Source organism: Pinus tabuliformis, chromosome 2_1 (assembly GCF_031772625.1).
Source record: "Pinus tabuliformis cultivar Carrire ecotype Pingquan chromosome 2_1, CPIR1, whole genome shotgun sequence".
Classification (NCBI taxonomy): Eukaryota; Viridiplantae; Streptophyta; class Pinopsida; order Pinales; family Pinaceae; genus Pinus; species Pinus tabuliformis.
The window spans coordinates 2,333,471-2,350,632 of record NC_142299.1 but is presented as its reverse complement, the minus strand read 5'-3'; the positions used below and the strand labels follow the sequence as shown (position 1 = coordinate 2,350,632).

Below are 17,162 nucleotides of genomic sequence, written 5' to 3'. Positions count from 1 at the left end.
GGATTGAAATAAATCAACCATTGACTTTCTTTATCTTTCAACAACCCAAATTTACTATTAAATAATCAAATAAGATAGGGAATATGATGAGGTCTTACCTGCCAACAACTTCTCTAATCTCAGATGCGCACACCAATTCATGTCCATGATTAAAATTTTCTTCTCTTTTCAAAATATTTGAAATGTTATAATAAAAATAGGAATAATTTTATAATTAAATTTAAATTAGCTAAATAAAACAATTCAACCATTTTTCAATTATTTAATAACCCAACTTTATAATAAAACAATTCAACCATTTTTCAATTATTTAATAACCCAACTTTATAATAAATTTTTAATAACGCACATTTACACGTAGAAGAATATAATTCATTTGAAAATTTGGTCTTATCCACCTAACATCGTGCCTATCCAATTCATGGCCATGGCCATGGGGCCTTCGTAATTTTTTCATTCACTTCGTAGTCAGATTTGAGCATTGAAGGAACCCAAGAGAGAGTGACAAAAGGTTACTAGTGCATTAGGTAGGGCCTTTTGTGTTTAGCAAACAATCCGGGTTAAAATAAAGAGGGATTGCATTGTCTTCATATATGGAAATTTGGAAATTAATATAAAAGTATACAAATTTAATTATATTTGATTCATTTTTTAATTTTAATGAAATTAATATAACAAGTACATATAAATTAAATATATTTTATATTTGTTTAGATTTATCTCTCGATCTACCAAGTGTTCAAAGCGATCAAATTTCTTTTTATTCTAAAAGAGGTTTGCATCTCAAAGGATTTGATCCTTCTAGGCGAGCCTCTAAAGATGGGTGAAGTATTCACTTGAACGTCGGGCTATACAAATATAATACACAGGATTCCAAAAGTTCTAGAGTTATGATTTTTGGGTATGTGGTATTGATATGTTGTGATATTGGCCTTTGGTATTCTTAGAAAACTTATTTAGAAGTTAATGGTATCCATGGTAAAATGGTGGTAAATATTCATGGTTTGTATGATCCGAACTTAAACCAAAACACAACAAATTATAGATATAAACATAAATACAGAGATGCAGCAGAAATAACACTTCATTTCATTAATAGAAAAATATTGAACTATGCTTACAAAAATAATAGGAATAAAATAGCTCGGGCGATGGTAGCTTATCTCTGAGAAGAGATGTGGCATCTACGTGCCTATGAATTGTATTACAATGAGGCTCAAAGGCCTAATATTTATTATTGAATAACAAGAGAAAACCCTAAACAACCAAAACCCTAACCCGAGAAGATGTAACGCCAAGAGTTTATGGGCCACGTTGGGATTAGATGGGCAACCAACTTCCTGGGGTCGTAACTTGTTCATATTATCTTTGTTTGGCACGTATGATACCTTGTTGGCAAGGCCTCTCTGAGTAGTACAAGATTTTCTGTAGGCCTTGCCTATGACAATGAACATATAGAGAAAAAACATCGTTTAGTGGGTCAAAACTACATCGGAATTTCAAGACCCAAAAAACTACTAAAAATAGTAAATGCTGAAATAAACAAGGAAACAAATGAAACCAACTGGAGGTCTAGGTGGAATAGGTGAGTTGCCACTAATATCCACCTGGATCACTCCTCCCCCCTTAGGGAGTAATGGTCCCCATTAGGTGTAGAGCCTCCATGAGGTGATGAAATTTCTATTGATCCTGGTCCCTGGTGAACCACTTGCCATGGTGAAGGAGTTGGACTGCTTTGACAACTCAATATAGCTAGATCTTCTATTGGTGAGTGTTCTTGACCTGCATGTCCATGAGTTGATCAGTTGTGTCCTGTTCCATGCAGTCTGAGTTGAGCTCTGTTGGTGTGATTTGTTATGCAATATCAGATGTCTCCAACAACGGTGGAAAGTATGGCCAAAGGAGGTCTACATTAAACACTGGGTATGGATTAAGGAACGCGGGGATGTTGACCTCGAAGGCATTATCACCAACAACCTTGGTGATGGTGTATGCCCTTGATCAGAATCTAGATTTGGGGCAAAAATTAGCTCAAAAATCAAAGTGCTTGAAATTGCTTTAAACTAGAATGGTTGCGTCCCTCTCAGTAAAACAATCCCAACGCAACTTGTTTTATTCAAAACAGAGTTCGTATGAAGAAGATAGAGCCTGTTGACCGCTTTGCCAAACATAAGAAATTTTTGAAAAAAATGCACAGTCACTGCACAGTCAACAATCCGTACTATTGATGTGGCAGGTGACTGTGCAAGGTCAACAGTGGTCAATGGCTCAATCATATTTTGCTAAGTGTCAAGTCTTTTTTGGTTATCAGGTTTGGTGCGTTGGCAAGTTTTGATTGGTTTGAAAGTGGACCAATGAGGAGGGAACAAGTGGCAAGCCCGGAGGCCACCACATGTCCCTCCCCAAAGGACCGATTATGGGCAGTGATAAAATTTTATGGCAAGCCGGGGGGTCGAACCTAGGACTTGCTCCAAACAAAATTTGCGAGATACCATTGCACCCATGCTTTGGATATCAACCAACAAAAGTCTCTGCATATATTTGTTGCTGAATAAGTTTGGAGTTGAGGTAAACCATTGGCGGTTACCGCCAACACAAACCACAACATGCGACCACACCACACAAAATTGGAGGCTTCCCAAACCAAATTATTTAAACATAACCATGACGATTATTTCCTCCCATGTGAACACACCAACAAAACTCTGACGATGAGCGCAAACGGTAACTAGAAATGGTGGTCAGCGCAAACAGTAACCAAAAACAGTTGCGAGCAAACTGTAGCATTTACTGATTGGCATGTGTTCACTCCACTAACCGTTGGGTTATATAAACCGTAATTGTTTGCAACTAACCGCGTCGGGAAATGCCACCATGTGACCGCCTCCACTCAAACTACCAAGTCAACGGTTTCAGAACCACACGGTATTATATCTAAGCATGATTAGTGCTTATTTAATCTGCACTTAATCGTTAATTAATCAAAAATTAAGGTTGGAGGAATTTTGGCAGTCTAGTAATTTCAACACTAACACCAAAAATAGCGGGACTAACTGGAGTTCCTCGAGTTTTAGAGGAGGTTTAATAGGGGAAAATTGTTTTGACCATAACTAGAGTAAAATTTGACCAAATTGAGCTCAGGAAAAGGTGTTCCTAGCTGATTTTGATGCTCTTAGTCCATTGAAGCATTTTTCAGGAGTAGTAGAGCATTGTAAACATAATATTTTTCCATTTTTAGAAAATACAAAGCCTCAAGCCATGGAAGATGGATCAAGGAGAGGTAGCCCAAGAGGGGTGAACTCCTTTATCAACACATTGTTTTAAGTGTTCGTCTTGATGGTTTGTTGTACATTTACTTTCTGTTGTTTAGAACTTGTCTTTCATGTTATTTTGCTCATGATTCTAACATAAAACTTAACATAAATTACCTGTTTTGATTCACAAACACCATAAAGGAACCTATGCACATGAAGCAATTAACAAGCATTCGTTTTTAATTCTAAAGTTGAAATTAGCACAGAAAAACTAACATTCAACAACAAATCAAGTTGGTATTAAAGCAAAGGTTATTTGCTTGATTTCTTGAGTTTTCTGCAAGTAAGGTTTTAATGGTTGCAGATTTGTGAAGCTTTTTGATGCATTACAAGTGTAATGGCATCTTCAACAAGTGATGTTTCTAATCCCTCTTCCTTAGCAAGATTATTTTATGAAGAGATGTTGCAAGAGCTTATCATAATGATAGATATGGTGCAAGAGATGTATGAAGATAGGAAGGAGAACATTATACTTCAAGAGTAGTTTATGGCCATGAAGGAGGAGAAGCAAGAGCTTCTTGAAAAGATGCATGAGATGGAGATTCAACTCCATGATGCCAAGGAAACCCTAGCCAAGTATGTACATGAAAATGAGGTATGAAATTCAAGTTTATCTTCAAAATCCTCTCAAAATAAATGTTTTGGTGCTTTGGAAAGACACACTAGAGGAATAGGGTCCAAATTATTGATGAATATGGGCTATGAAGGTAAAGGGTTAGGAAAACATGCACAAGTCGTAGTTGAGCCAATTGTTGTTGAGGAAAGGCCTATGTATTTGGGTCTTGGTTATGCACAACATGACGGAGAATGCTCCAAATCCAAGGAGGCACATGAAAGTGTTCCAAGTAGGACTTACATTACATGTTCATTACCTCAAGCTTGTGAAGTTTGTGTTCATGAGGAATGCAAAAGTTGTATACCCACTTTGTAAGAAGATGCTCATAAGCATGCAACTAGTGGAAATGGAAAACAAGATGATGTTGAAAGCTCTAAGTTCATTGAAATCATTGTTGGTATTCCGAATACAACCACTACCTCATCAAATTCACTTCCTCAAGAAGGCGAAAAAGGTGAATGTGCAATGTATAAATCTTCCTTTAATCAAGTTTCTTTTGATAATGATAAGCATGGTAAATCCTCACATAAGATTTGGAGAAAATTTACATGTTCCTTTTGTGGTTTAAATAACCATGCTTATTTGAGGTGTCGGAAGAGGATAGCCATACACAAGAAACTTTCAAAACAAAAGAGACAAAAATTGAAAGGTCCATTGGATAATGAAAACCATGTTGAAAAGAAGATGCAATTATTTTGCATTCATTGCCATAAGCAGGGTCATCTTGTAGACAAGTGTTGGACTTTGCATCCAATAAGTCATCCATGACATTTGGAGAAGGTGGAAAGAGATTTTGGCAACAATGGAAAAGAGGATTCCATAATTGATGAGGGTCAAGATGATACACATTATTAAGTACAACTGAAGGAAGTGCTAGTGAAATGGTTTGGAAAGAGATGGTTAGATTTCTTAACCAAATAAGGCCTTGCATTCCTTTTGATAGTTGATGCAAATAAGACAAGATTTTCATTTCCTTATTGATGCATTTCCTTGTTATCTGGATACATTTCTTTTCTCTTGAAAGTATGTTGCATATTTCATGAAGCAAGATGTTGTAAAAGTAGAGTTATGTTGACTCATTTAGATGTTGTAAAGATGGCAATTTGCAAATACAAATTTGCATGCATGATTGCATTCTTGAACTTGCATGTTTATGCTAGGAATGTATTCGAAAGTGGAGTATTTTGACTTTCTTTGTTGAAGCAAATTTGGTCATTCCATCTCTTTAATTACTCGTACATACCCATGGGATTCTTGTACTTGTGATTGTACTTGTGAAGGAGTTGAGAATTGTTATACATGCATGAGAGTTTGTGTGGGTGAACAGTGGAATTTTTAATAGTTTCATTGTGTTTGCACATGCATGAGTGTCGGCTTATGTGGTCGATTCATTGTACATGTATGTTATATCGACTTGGAAGAGTTGATTTTGTCTTGAAAGATAAAAAGGAGATGTGACAAATTGTTTCATGAGAATGTGGAATTTTGTTGTAAATCATCAATTTATATTCTTACATGAGTGTTTTTCAAACACCATTAACTTCAAAAAAAGATGAGTGTGTTTCTTCTGATAATATGTCACGGGATTTTGGAAGGTTCACACTTGAGCAAGAGGCTTGTGATTAGCCTTCATTTTGAAATCATGACATGAGAAGAATGTTAATGTTGGAGGATGATGGAATCAAGAAGCGAAAGTGGGCTAAAATGTCATTTGATGTGTTGATGCCAAGAAGAGAAAGAGATGGCAAATTCATTCTTACATATGTGTAATTTGGAACCATGAAGATGGGCTTAACTTGGAAAAGTGGTTTCCAAGGAGAAGCTTGCATCGAATGCATGTTTTGCAAAGGAGGAACTTGATTCTCAGTGGGAAGGCCATCAATCAGCTTTCCAAGCACCAAGGGATCGATTTGGTACAACAGGGTAATCATTAAGCAACTAGCAAGTGTTGGATTGGGTCAGCAGAAAAAGGAGAGAAATGGTTGAAGTGCCAAGCCATTTGCATGGCAGGGCATGTCAGTGAACCCAAGTGATTGTCATGGAGATTTTTCCAAGTAGAATCAATTGATAGAAGTTGGGAAGGAGAACAATATTCAACTCTCATAAAATAACCAGCTTTTGTTGGTCCAAAATCTTGTCAGTGGGAAGGAGTGATCAAAATTTGGTTTTGGGGAAAAAATTAGCCCAAAAATAAAATTTCTCATAATCGCTGGAAACCTGAATGACCACGTCCATCTCGAAAAAAAAATCCTAACGCAACTCATTTTGTTCAAAATGAAGTTCATATGAGGAAGATAGAGCCCATTGATGGCTTTGCCAAACAAAAGAAATTTTTGAAAAAAATGCACAATCACTGCACAGTCAATGGTGGTCAACAGTTCAATCATAGTTTGCCAAGTGTAAAGTTTTATTGGTTGTCAATTTTGTTGCGTTGGCAAGTTTTGATTGGTTTGAAAGTGGACCAATGAGGAGGGGACAAGTGGCAAGCTTGGAGGCCGCTACGTGTCCCTCCCCAAAGGACCGGTTATGGGTAGTGATAAAAATTTATGGCAAGCTGGGGGGTTGAACCCGGGACTTGCTCCGAACAAACTCCACGACATACCATTGCAACCATGCTTTGGATCTTAACCAAAAAAGGTATCCTGCATATATTTGTTGTTGAATACGTTTGGAGTTGAGGTTAACCATTGGCGGTTACCACCAACCCAAACCACAACACGTGACCACACCACACGTAACTGGTGGCTTCGCAAACCACAATAGTACTGCCTCCCATGTGAACACACCAAAAAAAAGGTCGGCGGTTAACACATACAGTAACTAGAAATGACGACTAGCAAACCATAACATTTCTTGCTCAACATGTATTCACTCTACTAACCACCAGGTTATATAAACCATAATTGTTTGCAACTAACCATGTGAGGAATGCCACATGTGACTGCCTCCACTCAAACCTCCAAGTCAACGGTTTCAAAACCGTGCAGTATTAGCCCTAAGCATGATTAGTGATTAATTAATCCACACTTAACCATTAATTAATCAACAATTAAGGTTGGTAGAATTTTGGCGGTCCAATAATTTTGGCACTAACTCCAAAAACGGCAGGACTAATTGGAGTTCCTCCAGTTTTAAAGGAGGTTTACTAGGGGAAAACTGTTTTGACCATAACTGGAGCAAAATTTGACCAAATTGAGCTCAGGAAAAGGTGTTCCTAGCTTATTTTTCTGCTCTGAGTCCACTGAAGTAGATTTCAAGAGCACTAGAGCATTGAAAACAACATTTTTTTCCATTTTGAGCAAATACAGAGGCCCAAGCCATGGAAGCTGGACCAAGGAGAGGTAGTCCAGGAGGGGTGAACTCCTTTATAAAAACATTGTGTTAAGCATTCTTCTTGATGGTTTGTTGTAGATTTACTTGTTGTTTTTTAGCACTTATCTTTCATGCTATTTTTCTCTTGATTCTAACATAAAACTTGACATAAATTTTCCTATTTTGATTCATAAACACCATAAGGGAACCTATGCACATCAAACAATTGACAAGAATTTGTTTTTAATTCTATTGATGGTGTTGGACCTGCCAACATTCAGGGGATCACCCCTGGATGAAGTCCCAACTAAACCTAACACCGTTTGGTGTGGGAGTCCCATCTGATATGATGGAACAATTGCCATTATCTTAAATATTTGCCTCAACTCTTGCTTGTCAACACAGGAGAGTGGTCTGCTTTGTCTTCGAGAAGTGAGGTTCACATGCCTGGTGATTGTAAGTGTTATTTGTGTCAATGGTTCTTTAATTGAAAAGGGATAGGGTTGGAATGAGTCCCAAGTCGGTTAGGAGGAAGCCCCAACTCTGCTAGGAACACACAACACAATAGGACATGCACATCCTTCGGAGGAGTATTCCACATGGATCCATCAATCACAACACACAAGGGAAGATAACACGTGTTATCTCAAAATCAAACCCCGGAAGGCTGCAGACCAGGAAGACTTCAAGTAACTATTTCAAACCAATATTTAGCTAAGGCTTAGCCTCCTTAGCCTGAGAGGGCTCTCTCAAAGGATTAAAGGTTTTGTGATTATGATTAAGATTGCTAACTCTTTGTGGAACAAATAGTAATGAGGCTGGTGAAATCAACATTAATAAGCATACATTGGGCTTATGGAGTCATATGTCATTTAGCACTAATAGTAGAATTGGCTTTGCAATAAAATCAAAGCATTCAGATTTCAATATAAACAGATTACACCAAACACAAAAGAATAGTCTATGAGTATATGAAGGAAATTAGAACACTGCAAGTGATTTCTAAGTAATCAAATACTCATAATATTGTAGACAACATGAGAATACAACAAGAGGAATTCATACATTGAATTCTCTATGATTCTTGAGCAGCAGAAGCCAGTACTGTATTACCAAAAGAAACAGAGTCTTTACATAAGCTTAAAAACAAAGCTTTTTTACATAAACTTCCAACCTCATTACATTTCCTTTTCTTCTATATATAGCCTCTTTCTATCTGACTGAGTTTCCTCCTTAAACATTAGGGGAACTCGAAAGTTACTTCTAATGACACCTGTTTAAATTTTAATTTCCTATATTAAATATAACAAACTGCAAGTAGACTTCCTAGAGGTCTAAATCAAGTAGGTCTCTAACTCCATATTATGCTAATAATAGCTTTGATTACAATCATTCTCATTCTTAGACATCTGGCTCCCTTTTTTAGTTCGGCTGTAGCGGATGTTTAAGGCTCCATGCTTGTCTTCAATGTTACATCTTTTCCATTTGCCTGAAATATAGGAAATTACCCCTGTTTATCGGTCTTTGATTTGCCACAAAATGTTCGAATCCAAAGAAGCCTACCTTTTATCTTTGATTATCCCAAAAATAACAGATTGCCTCATCCTTGATGTGATTTCCACCTTTTTCATGTATGAAGGCAAAAATTCCTCCAAGCTGTTTGACTTATCTTGAACTGTGGTAAATGTGTTTACTTTATGACAAAAATTTAGGGTTGGATTCGAATGCCTGTTTCCTCCACTTGTCTTTACCTTGTTGAAAGTTGTTAGCTTCAGATTATCCCTTGTAGATGTTTCCTTTTCAAAATTCCCGCTTGTATTTCAAAACTGGTTGACTGAGATTGGATTGTGTAGTTTCAGTAGTTTCGTAGCATGCTACTTCAAGTAACTGTTTCAGAAGACTTCAAGTAACTGTTTCAAACCAATCTTTAGATAAGGCTTAGCCTCCTTAGCCTAAGAGGGCTCTCCCAAAGAATTAAAGGTTTTGTGATTATGTAGGTTCTGCTGGCTTAACTGCATCTCCTCTAAACTGTCTGAGGCATCATGAACCAAACTGGCTATGAATAATGACCATTAGATGTACTAGGCCAGCATGTGTAATACTGTTATAAGCCATGTTCAGAGTCTTTCAATTCAAAATTTCTTCAGCTTTTATCTTCCAGCATCAGTTATATAGCATGACTTTATGTTTAGATATGTTAAAACAAAAAGACCTGAAATTGTATTCATTTATGCCACAGTCACTGGACAACCTACATAAACAATGCCTGAATCTGCAACTTTATTTCGATAAGTTTGCAGCTCCTTCAAATTTGTAAGCCCAGCCAGAGGTTTGATATTTGAGTTCTTTATACAATTTCACCATCCAATGTTCAATGCTTCTATTTTTGTAAGCCCTTTTAATCACCTTTTCCTCTATAGTGTACTCTATGCAAAAGCGGAAAACTTGAACTTCTTTCTTCTGTCCAATTCCATGTGCACGATCGTGGGCTTGTAGATCAACTTCTGGATTCCAGTCACTGTCATACAAAATGACCACATCTGTTGTGGCAAGGTTAATACCAAGGCCTCCAGCTCTAGTTGAAAGCAAGAAAACAAACTTTTCACTCCCTTCTTCATTGAAAGAATCTATGGAAGCATCACGATCTTCTTCTGAAGTATTCCCTGTTAACACTCAGGTTGTCCCTAAAGCTCCTTAAAGGGATACAGCCGAGGTAACCACAAACCAATCTTTGGACTGCAGGTTCTAGCCCACCTGCAATCAGAGAGGGCTCTCTCTTAATGATTTAGCTTTGTTGATAATGATTTTAGGCTAGTTATTGGGTTCAAGGGGTTTTTTTGTGTTTGGGTGGAAGGAGGATGCTTTCAAGTAGAGAGGCAATGCATAGTGTGGTAAGTTTTAAACCATTGGGCATGGAGTTGTGGAGTAAGAATGTTGGTGCATTTTCTTGGTCACAAGAGGAAGGAGGAGCGAGGTAGCTGCTCATGAAACAATACTAAAGCTAAATGAAGATGGATGGAAGACTAAGGAATGAGAGGCAACAAAGAATCTCTCAATCAGGTTAGCAGAGGGAAGATGAATGAGCCCTATCTAGGAGCAGCTAAGAATTCCTAGATAACAGTCATTCATATGTGAATTAGAGCAAATATGAGCCATAAGGAATCCATATTTATGCCTAAATCAAGAGGAAAACATTAAGAAGCCACAGAAACTGAGCATAGAGTGCAGCTAGGCAAATTCTAAACCAGTCTTTTGTTCTGTGACTTGAGCATATATGAAATTGAAATAACAGAGGTAAGAAACACTTATTGATTCATATAGCAGCACAAGAATTCCATCATTCACTCTTCAGAACCATTAACAACACATCAAACAGTCCATTCTCCAAGCTTTCAACAATCTTTGATTAAGTAAAACATATCAGATACAGAGCGAGTCTCTCTTGGAGTGTATTACTAACTAAGCAACCAAAAACCAACCCTTAAACAATGAATTAGTGTCGTTTATATAGAGAAAGATATCAAAAAATATCTATTACAGCTTACTTCAAACAGGTTTGTGGGAAAATAATTTCTTTTAACCTAATCTTTGTCCTGAATTTAATGCAAGAAAATATCTATTGAGCTGCGCCGGAGGTAGCCGTATCAAAATGAGTTAATATGGTGTCCTTGGTGGCTCGGTGCAGCATTTCTGCAATAACTATGCTTTGGGCTTTGATCCACTGATCTGATGTGGCTTTAAATGCTTTAATTACTGATCTGAGAGCCTTTAAATGGCTTTTACTGTTTTGTTGACTTTGCTGGGGGGCTCTTTAATGTTCACCTGCTTCGAGCCGTTGATATATCTTCACTGATACACTTTGCCGCATCCTGACACTCTTTGACGTGAAATTGGGCTTCATCTTTCCTCTGATACTCTTTAAACTGATAAGTTGATCCTTTTCTGCCCCTTCCGGGCAAACATAATTGTTGCAAAATTGCGCTGGACTAAGGCTTTCCATTTTGACCATTTTTTCTTAGCGATGTGCGATTAGCGCTAGGTGCTAATCGCGCATCAAAAACTGCCTCAGATTTTCATTCCGGGCTTCCTAAGCAGTGATTTCACGCTTCGCGCCTTTTTTGGCAGTGACGTCAGCATGATGTCAGCAGTGGGACCCAGTACGGAGGGTGACGTGGCAAAGTGACGTGGCAGGGTGCCATGGCACTTACGTCACGCAAGGGGGTGGTATCCGGTTTCATGGCGCACTGCTTTTGTACACAGGCGGTTTGGGAGGAGGGGGCTCCACCATAGTCTAGAGGGTGATGCGTGGCAGGAGTACGACGGGAAAACCGCCCATCTCCCGGATGCTAACCATCGGCAGCTCCGGAGGGGAAATGACCTGCCCACCGTAGATCTCGGGTGCGGGCGATCGGACGGATGGCGGAACAGACAAGGCGACAGAAGGATAAAGAAGGGGCCCGTGGCACTTTTATTAATTGTTTAATCCGACGGGGGGGAAAACTTTAGGAAAGTGGGTTTACAGGATATCTGCAAGGGCAGCATTTAATGTTAATAAAACATTAAACATTAAAGCTTTAAAAGTGAATGTAGGAGGCGTATTTGCAAAGTCAAATGAACGAAGAGGTAGGGAATGGTTATTAATTTAACTAGGGGCTAAATTAATCCCAGGTTTTAAGACGCGGAAGGGCTAATGCCAAGCCCCAAATGAACTCAACATTTCCTGGACTTAGGAAATATGGCTATAGTGCCAAAGGGAGGGGCTATTTAATATTTTTTGGGGAGTTCTATATAGTTTATGCATAATAGGGGATAAGGAAATGATCTAGGGAGCTAGATAATAGAGTTAGGAGTTAATATGAATTTGTGAGGTGAAGTGTAGGGGAGAAGCTAAGCTTATGAATTGAAACTTAGACATAGGAAGTGAATGGACTATGGAGAAATGATTTTTGCACAAGAAATGTGGCTTCTATTTACTAAAGAAAGTCAAAGCTTGACTTAGCTTTTTACAAAAAATGAAGTGATAACAGGATTGGTTGGGCAGATCCCAAGGTCCTCAAGGGGATGTTAGTGAGTAATTTGGGGAATAAGAAGAAGGGGGAGTTAAACATGCCTCGCTTGATCTGATCCAAATGAAAAAGTGCCTCAAACTGTGATCTCTATAAGTATAACACTTGAAAACATGAAATGGATCACATAGCTTGATTCTGCAACCCAAAAACTACTTACCCAGCCTACTCACCTAGCATTTTTTCTTCTTTTTGGTTTGGGTGCACCTGAACTAGCAAACTCAGCTTTTCAACTTTTTCTTTTTACTGCCTTCCTATCTACATCTACATTTATTTCATCCAGGGGCTTAGATTAAGCTGTTGAGCACCCTTTCTTCTCTACCTATCTACAAATATGTCAAGATTAAGCTGTTTGGATAGATAATGATTCTCTATATTCTACAACAGGAAATTGAAACCTAGGGAGACCAAGATTAATCTATTTGGACCTCCCTTCAACTGAAAATTCTTCAAAAATGGAATAACTCATCAAAATTGGAATACAGCAGTGGCATTTAGACCAGCACACTTTCATGGCCTCTTCGTTGACTTTTTCTAGAAATATGGAGCATTGCAACATGCAAAGAATGACATATTTGGCATGTAAAAATGTCAATCATGAAATATGAACACCTGTTGCAACAGGAGGCCAATAGTGGCTCCACTTGGGGATGGCTTTTCCTTGTGGAAAGCCAGGAACAACAGGTCAAACTGTCTTGATCTTCTATTGTTGATGTAGACTGAAACTTCTTTGTGCTGACTATTAGATAATTGAAACTTTGGAATAAGAACAACGCTTTCCCTCAACTGAATTGCTTGTGAACTATGAAGCACTGCCTGCTCTTTTTGCTGAAATTAATGCAATGACAGAGATCTGAAATGGCGGGCCTGGTTTGGTTTTGTCTTCACAAACTTTGTTGTTGCTCCTCTAACAATAGGACTGTTGTACAAAAATAAAACAAAGCACTGATATATACAAACATTTATGTACAAATATAATACAGCTGTCTTCAACAAAAGGGATCATGATATTGCTTTAACATTCAGCCATTTACAGGGCCTTCTTCAGTTGTGCTGCCATCTACAGATTTGAGGAAATATGTGTTATTGCCTTGCACAGCGCTAATAACAAATGGGCCTTTCCATAGAAAATCAAATTTTGCATGTTTGCCCTTGTATTCTCTTCATGAGGCCCACCTTAGAACTTTTTTGCCAAAACAGAAATCCTCAGCCTTAGCTCTCTTATCAAAAATCTTTTTGAGCTTCTCTTGCAAAATTTGAGTTCTGTCATACACTTGCTCTTTGGTTTGCTGAAGATGAATGGTCTGATTCATTCTTCTTTGAATGTCATTTGGTTCAGCCTGAATTTCCTGTAACAGTTTGATAGTAGGAATGCCGAAGGATGAAGGGAATCTAGCTTCCATGCCATATACTAGCTCATAAGGGCTCATCCCAATGGATCTCTTGGTTGAAAGTCTGTCTGCCCATAGGGCATTTGTGAGCTTTCTATGCCAGTTCTTTTTGTTTTCTTCTAGCACTTTCTTTATGATGTTGATGAGGCTTTTGTTGGATGATTCGGCCAGGCCATTACCTTGAGGGTAATAGGCTGTGGAGTGGCCCAAGGTAATGTGAAATTTATGGAAAAAATTGATCATCTTTTTGGATTTTAAAGCAGCGAAGCTGTCAGTAATGATTTTCTCAGGGCAGCCAAATCTAGAAAGGATATTGCACTCAAGGAATTGGATAATGGTGGTGCCATTGGCTTGCCTACATGGGATGGCCTCAATCCATTTGGTGAAATAGTCGACGGCTGTTAAAATCCACTTGTGCTGGCTTGAAGAAGAAGGATGGATTTCTCCAATGAAGTCAAGACCCCATTGTTGAAAAGGATTTTCTGTTGAGATGGGCTTAAGGGGAAAAGGCAATAACTTTCTTTTTCCTTCAAATATTTGGCATTTGTGACATGAAACAACAAATTTCTTGACATCTGCAAATAGAGAGGGCCAATAGTAACCAGCCCTTAAAATCTTGTCAGCAATGGACTTCCAATATAAATGCCCTCCACAGTCCCCTGCGTGGAATTCTTTCATGATATTGTTAGTTTCATTCATAGTCAAGCAATTTAGCAATATGCCTTCGTGATTTTTCCAAAATAATGCACTGTCTAAGACAAAAAACTTTAAAGCCTTCACTTTCAAAAATCTTTTCTTGGTTCTGGACAATCCTAGGGGAGCACACAGGTATAACAATACAAAGCAAATATCAGCATACCATGGGGATTGCAAAAAGGCTTCACTGATCTGTGGAGTCGCCAGCTCCTATTCATTGTCTAGTTGGTTAATGTCTAGGGCTTGAAAATTTGTTTCGGACATGAGTTTGGCTAAACCTTGTCCCTTTATCAGCTTGGTGGGTTTTATCTCAATGTCATATTCAAGAATGCTGGCAATCCACTTGCCTCTTTTTCCTTCAAGTCCCTCTTGAGTTAATATGTCTTTTACAACATAGTTTGGGACATAGGCAATCACATGGGAGTATAGAATGTAAACTCTGAAGTCCTTAATGGCCTTAACAAGGGCATAGGCCTGCTTCTCTTAAGGCTCGGCTGAAAAATGAAATTGACTTTTCATTTCCTTGGTCATCCTTTTGCAAAAGGACAGCCACTATGGAGTGCTCAGGTGCAAAATAAAAAATGATAAAATCTTTGTCAAATTGTGGACTTGTGAGGACAGGCGTTTGAGTCAAGGTAGCTTTGATACTCTCAAAAGCTTGCTTGGTTTCAAGGGACCATTTTACCTTGGCATCCTTTTTTAACATGTTTCTTAACAGTCTTATCAGCTCGGCTAGATTTGGAATAAATCTCCTTAGGAAATTGATCTTTCCAAGGAATGCTTGCAACTCTTTTATGTTTCTTGGGTAGGGTATTTGGAGAATGGCTTGGATCCTTTCCGGATCAATTATGATAACATATTTTGAAATGATGTGGCCTAGCAACTTACCTTCTTCAAGGCCAAACAAATACTTCTTGGGATTCAAGGAAATGCCATATTTCCTACATGTCATGAATATTTGCCTTAAGTGTTTGAGGTGCTCTTGATCAGATTTGGAGAAAGGGGTCAAGTCATCGAGGTAGAAAACTAGGAAATCATGTATTTCCTTGGCAAATGCAATATCCATTGCCCTTTGAAAGGTGGCACCAACGTTATTTAGTTCGAAAGGAATTTTAACATACTTAAATGTTCCCCACGGTGTGGTAAAGGCTATCTTGTCTTGGTCATCTGGGTGAACAAGTATTTGATTGAAACCTGAAAATCCATCTAGTTGTTGGCTGCTCTAAATGTTTATTAATTAAACAGTCGAGTACCACATTAAATTGTCAACCTGGGAAAGTCCTTTTATTTCAAAGGTGACTTCGTACTGTATGCACTCAATCCTAAAAGCATTAAAGGCTGTAGTATAAACAATCTATTCTCTGGCAAACCCTTACTCTGTGTTACAACAGTTATAATCTATTGCAGGAATGAAATGAAAACAATTAACTAATTAGAGATAACAAATCTGCAAAAATAAATGATGGTTGTCTTGTAACAGAGGATCAGGACCCTATCCTCAGAGTAAGAACGTTCAGCACCTGCCCCTGTATCCAATTTGCCAATACACTCTGTAAATCCTAATCACTGGTGAGTCACTCTTTTACAACATCAAACGATTAACTAAACAGAGTATCAACAAAAGTAAAATATCAGAAGTAATGCTTGAGATACACAGAAACCACACACACACACCCAACATAAAAGAAATGGGTGAATCTTGTGAAGAAGGTGGGCCCTGTCCCTCTCACAAGATTCCCTAGGACACAAATGCTAAGTTAAAATGCTCAGAACAATGCTTTATTCATCTGCCAAAATACCAAATTACAATAATGAGTTAAGCTTGTTCTGCACTACAATTCCCCTCTATTACAACTTGTTCAACCCCCCTTCTAATGTAGATGTCTCCTCTTTATAGAGGAGACATCTATTACAATAGTTTGTCATTATTCATTTCAGTTTGACCCTTTTGTATAAAAATAGGAAATCAATTCCTGTTACAGCATGCTGTTACAACAGTATGTAACTGTGTAATCCTTCATTGATCGGATCCCTTTGCTGTTGCAAAGCTGGTAAACCTCAACCGCCTCCTTGAGATCCTCGTACTGTCCTTTGTTGTTTCACCATTGTTGCCAATTTGGTAAATCTCAATTGTTTCCTTGAAGTTCTCATGGTGTTCCTGCTGTTCTAGCATCTGCGACTGTGTTTTGCCAATTTTGGACAGCTGCTGTTTCAGCATCTGCAAAGTATAGTTCTGCCAGCTTCAGATGGTTGCTGCTCCTGCTAGGCAGTTGCTATTTCTGGTGTTTCAGCAACTACAAAATAAGATTTTACCAGCTTCAGACAGTTGCTTTTTCTAGTGTTTCAGCAACTGCGAAGTATAACTCTGCAGACTTTGGATAGTTTCAACAATTGTTCAGCGACTCAGTCAACTTCCAAAGATTAATTATAAAGATAACATGAATATGTGTTGAATAATTAAACATATAGCAATGAGGAGAGTTACTTCATACCTTTGGAATAATTAGGTCAAAATGTTAACAAGGCTTTCAACTTATGGGTTGAAGAGGGTAACATTATGACAAAATACAAGGTCAAAAGTAGACAATATGGAGTCCTAACATCCCCCCTAACTGAAAGGGTTGCATGTCCTCATGCAACATTTACTCTGAATCTGAGTCAGAATACTGGGATGAAGAGTGTAAGTTGCTGATACGATAGCTATAGAAGGTGTTGTCAAACCTGTTTCTGAACCCAAAGATAGTCTATAGTTGCTGCCATGCTGCCA

The 17,162-nt window shown here is 38.2% G+C and overlaps 1 pseudogene; it reads left to right on the top strand.

Moving 5' to 3' along the window:
* Positions 1-16,777, top strand: part of LOC149198398 (cysteine-rich receptor-like protein kinase 15) — an 87,602-nt pseudogene extending 70,825 nt beyond the window's left edge.
* Positions 16,778-17,162: the final 385 nt, after the last annotated feature.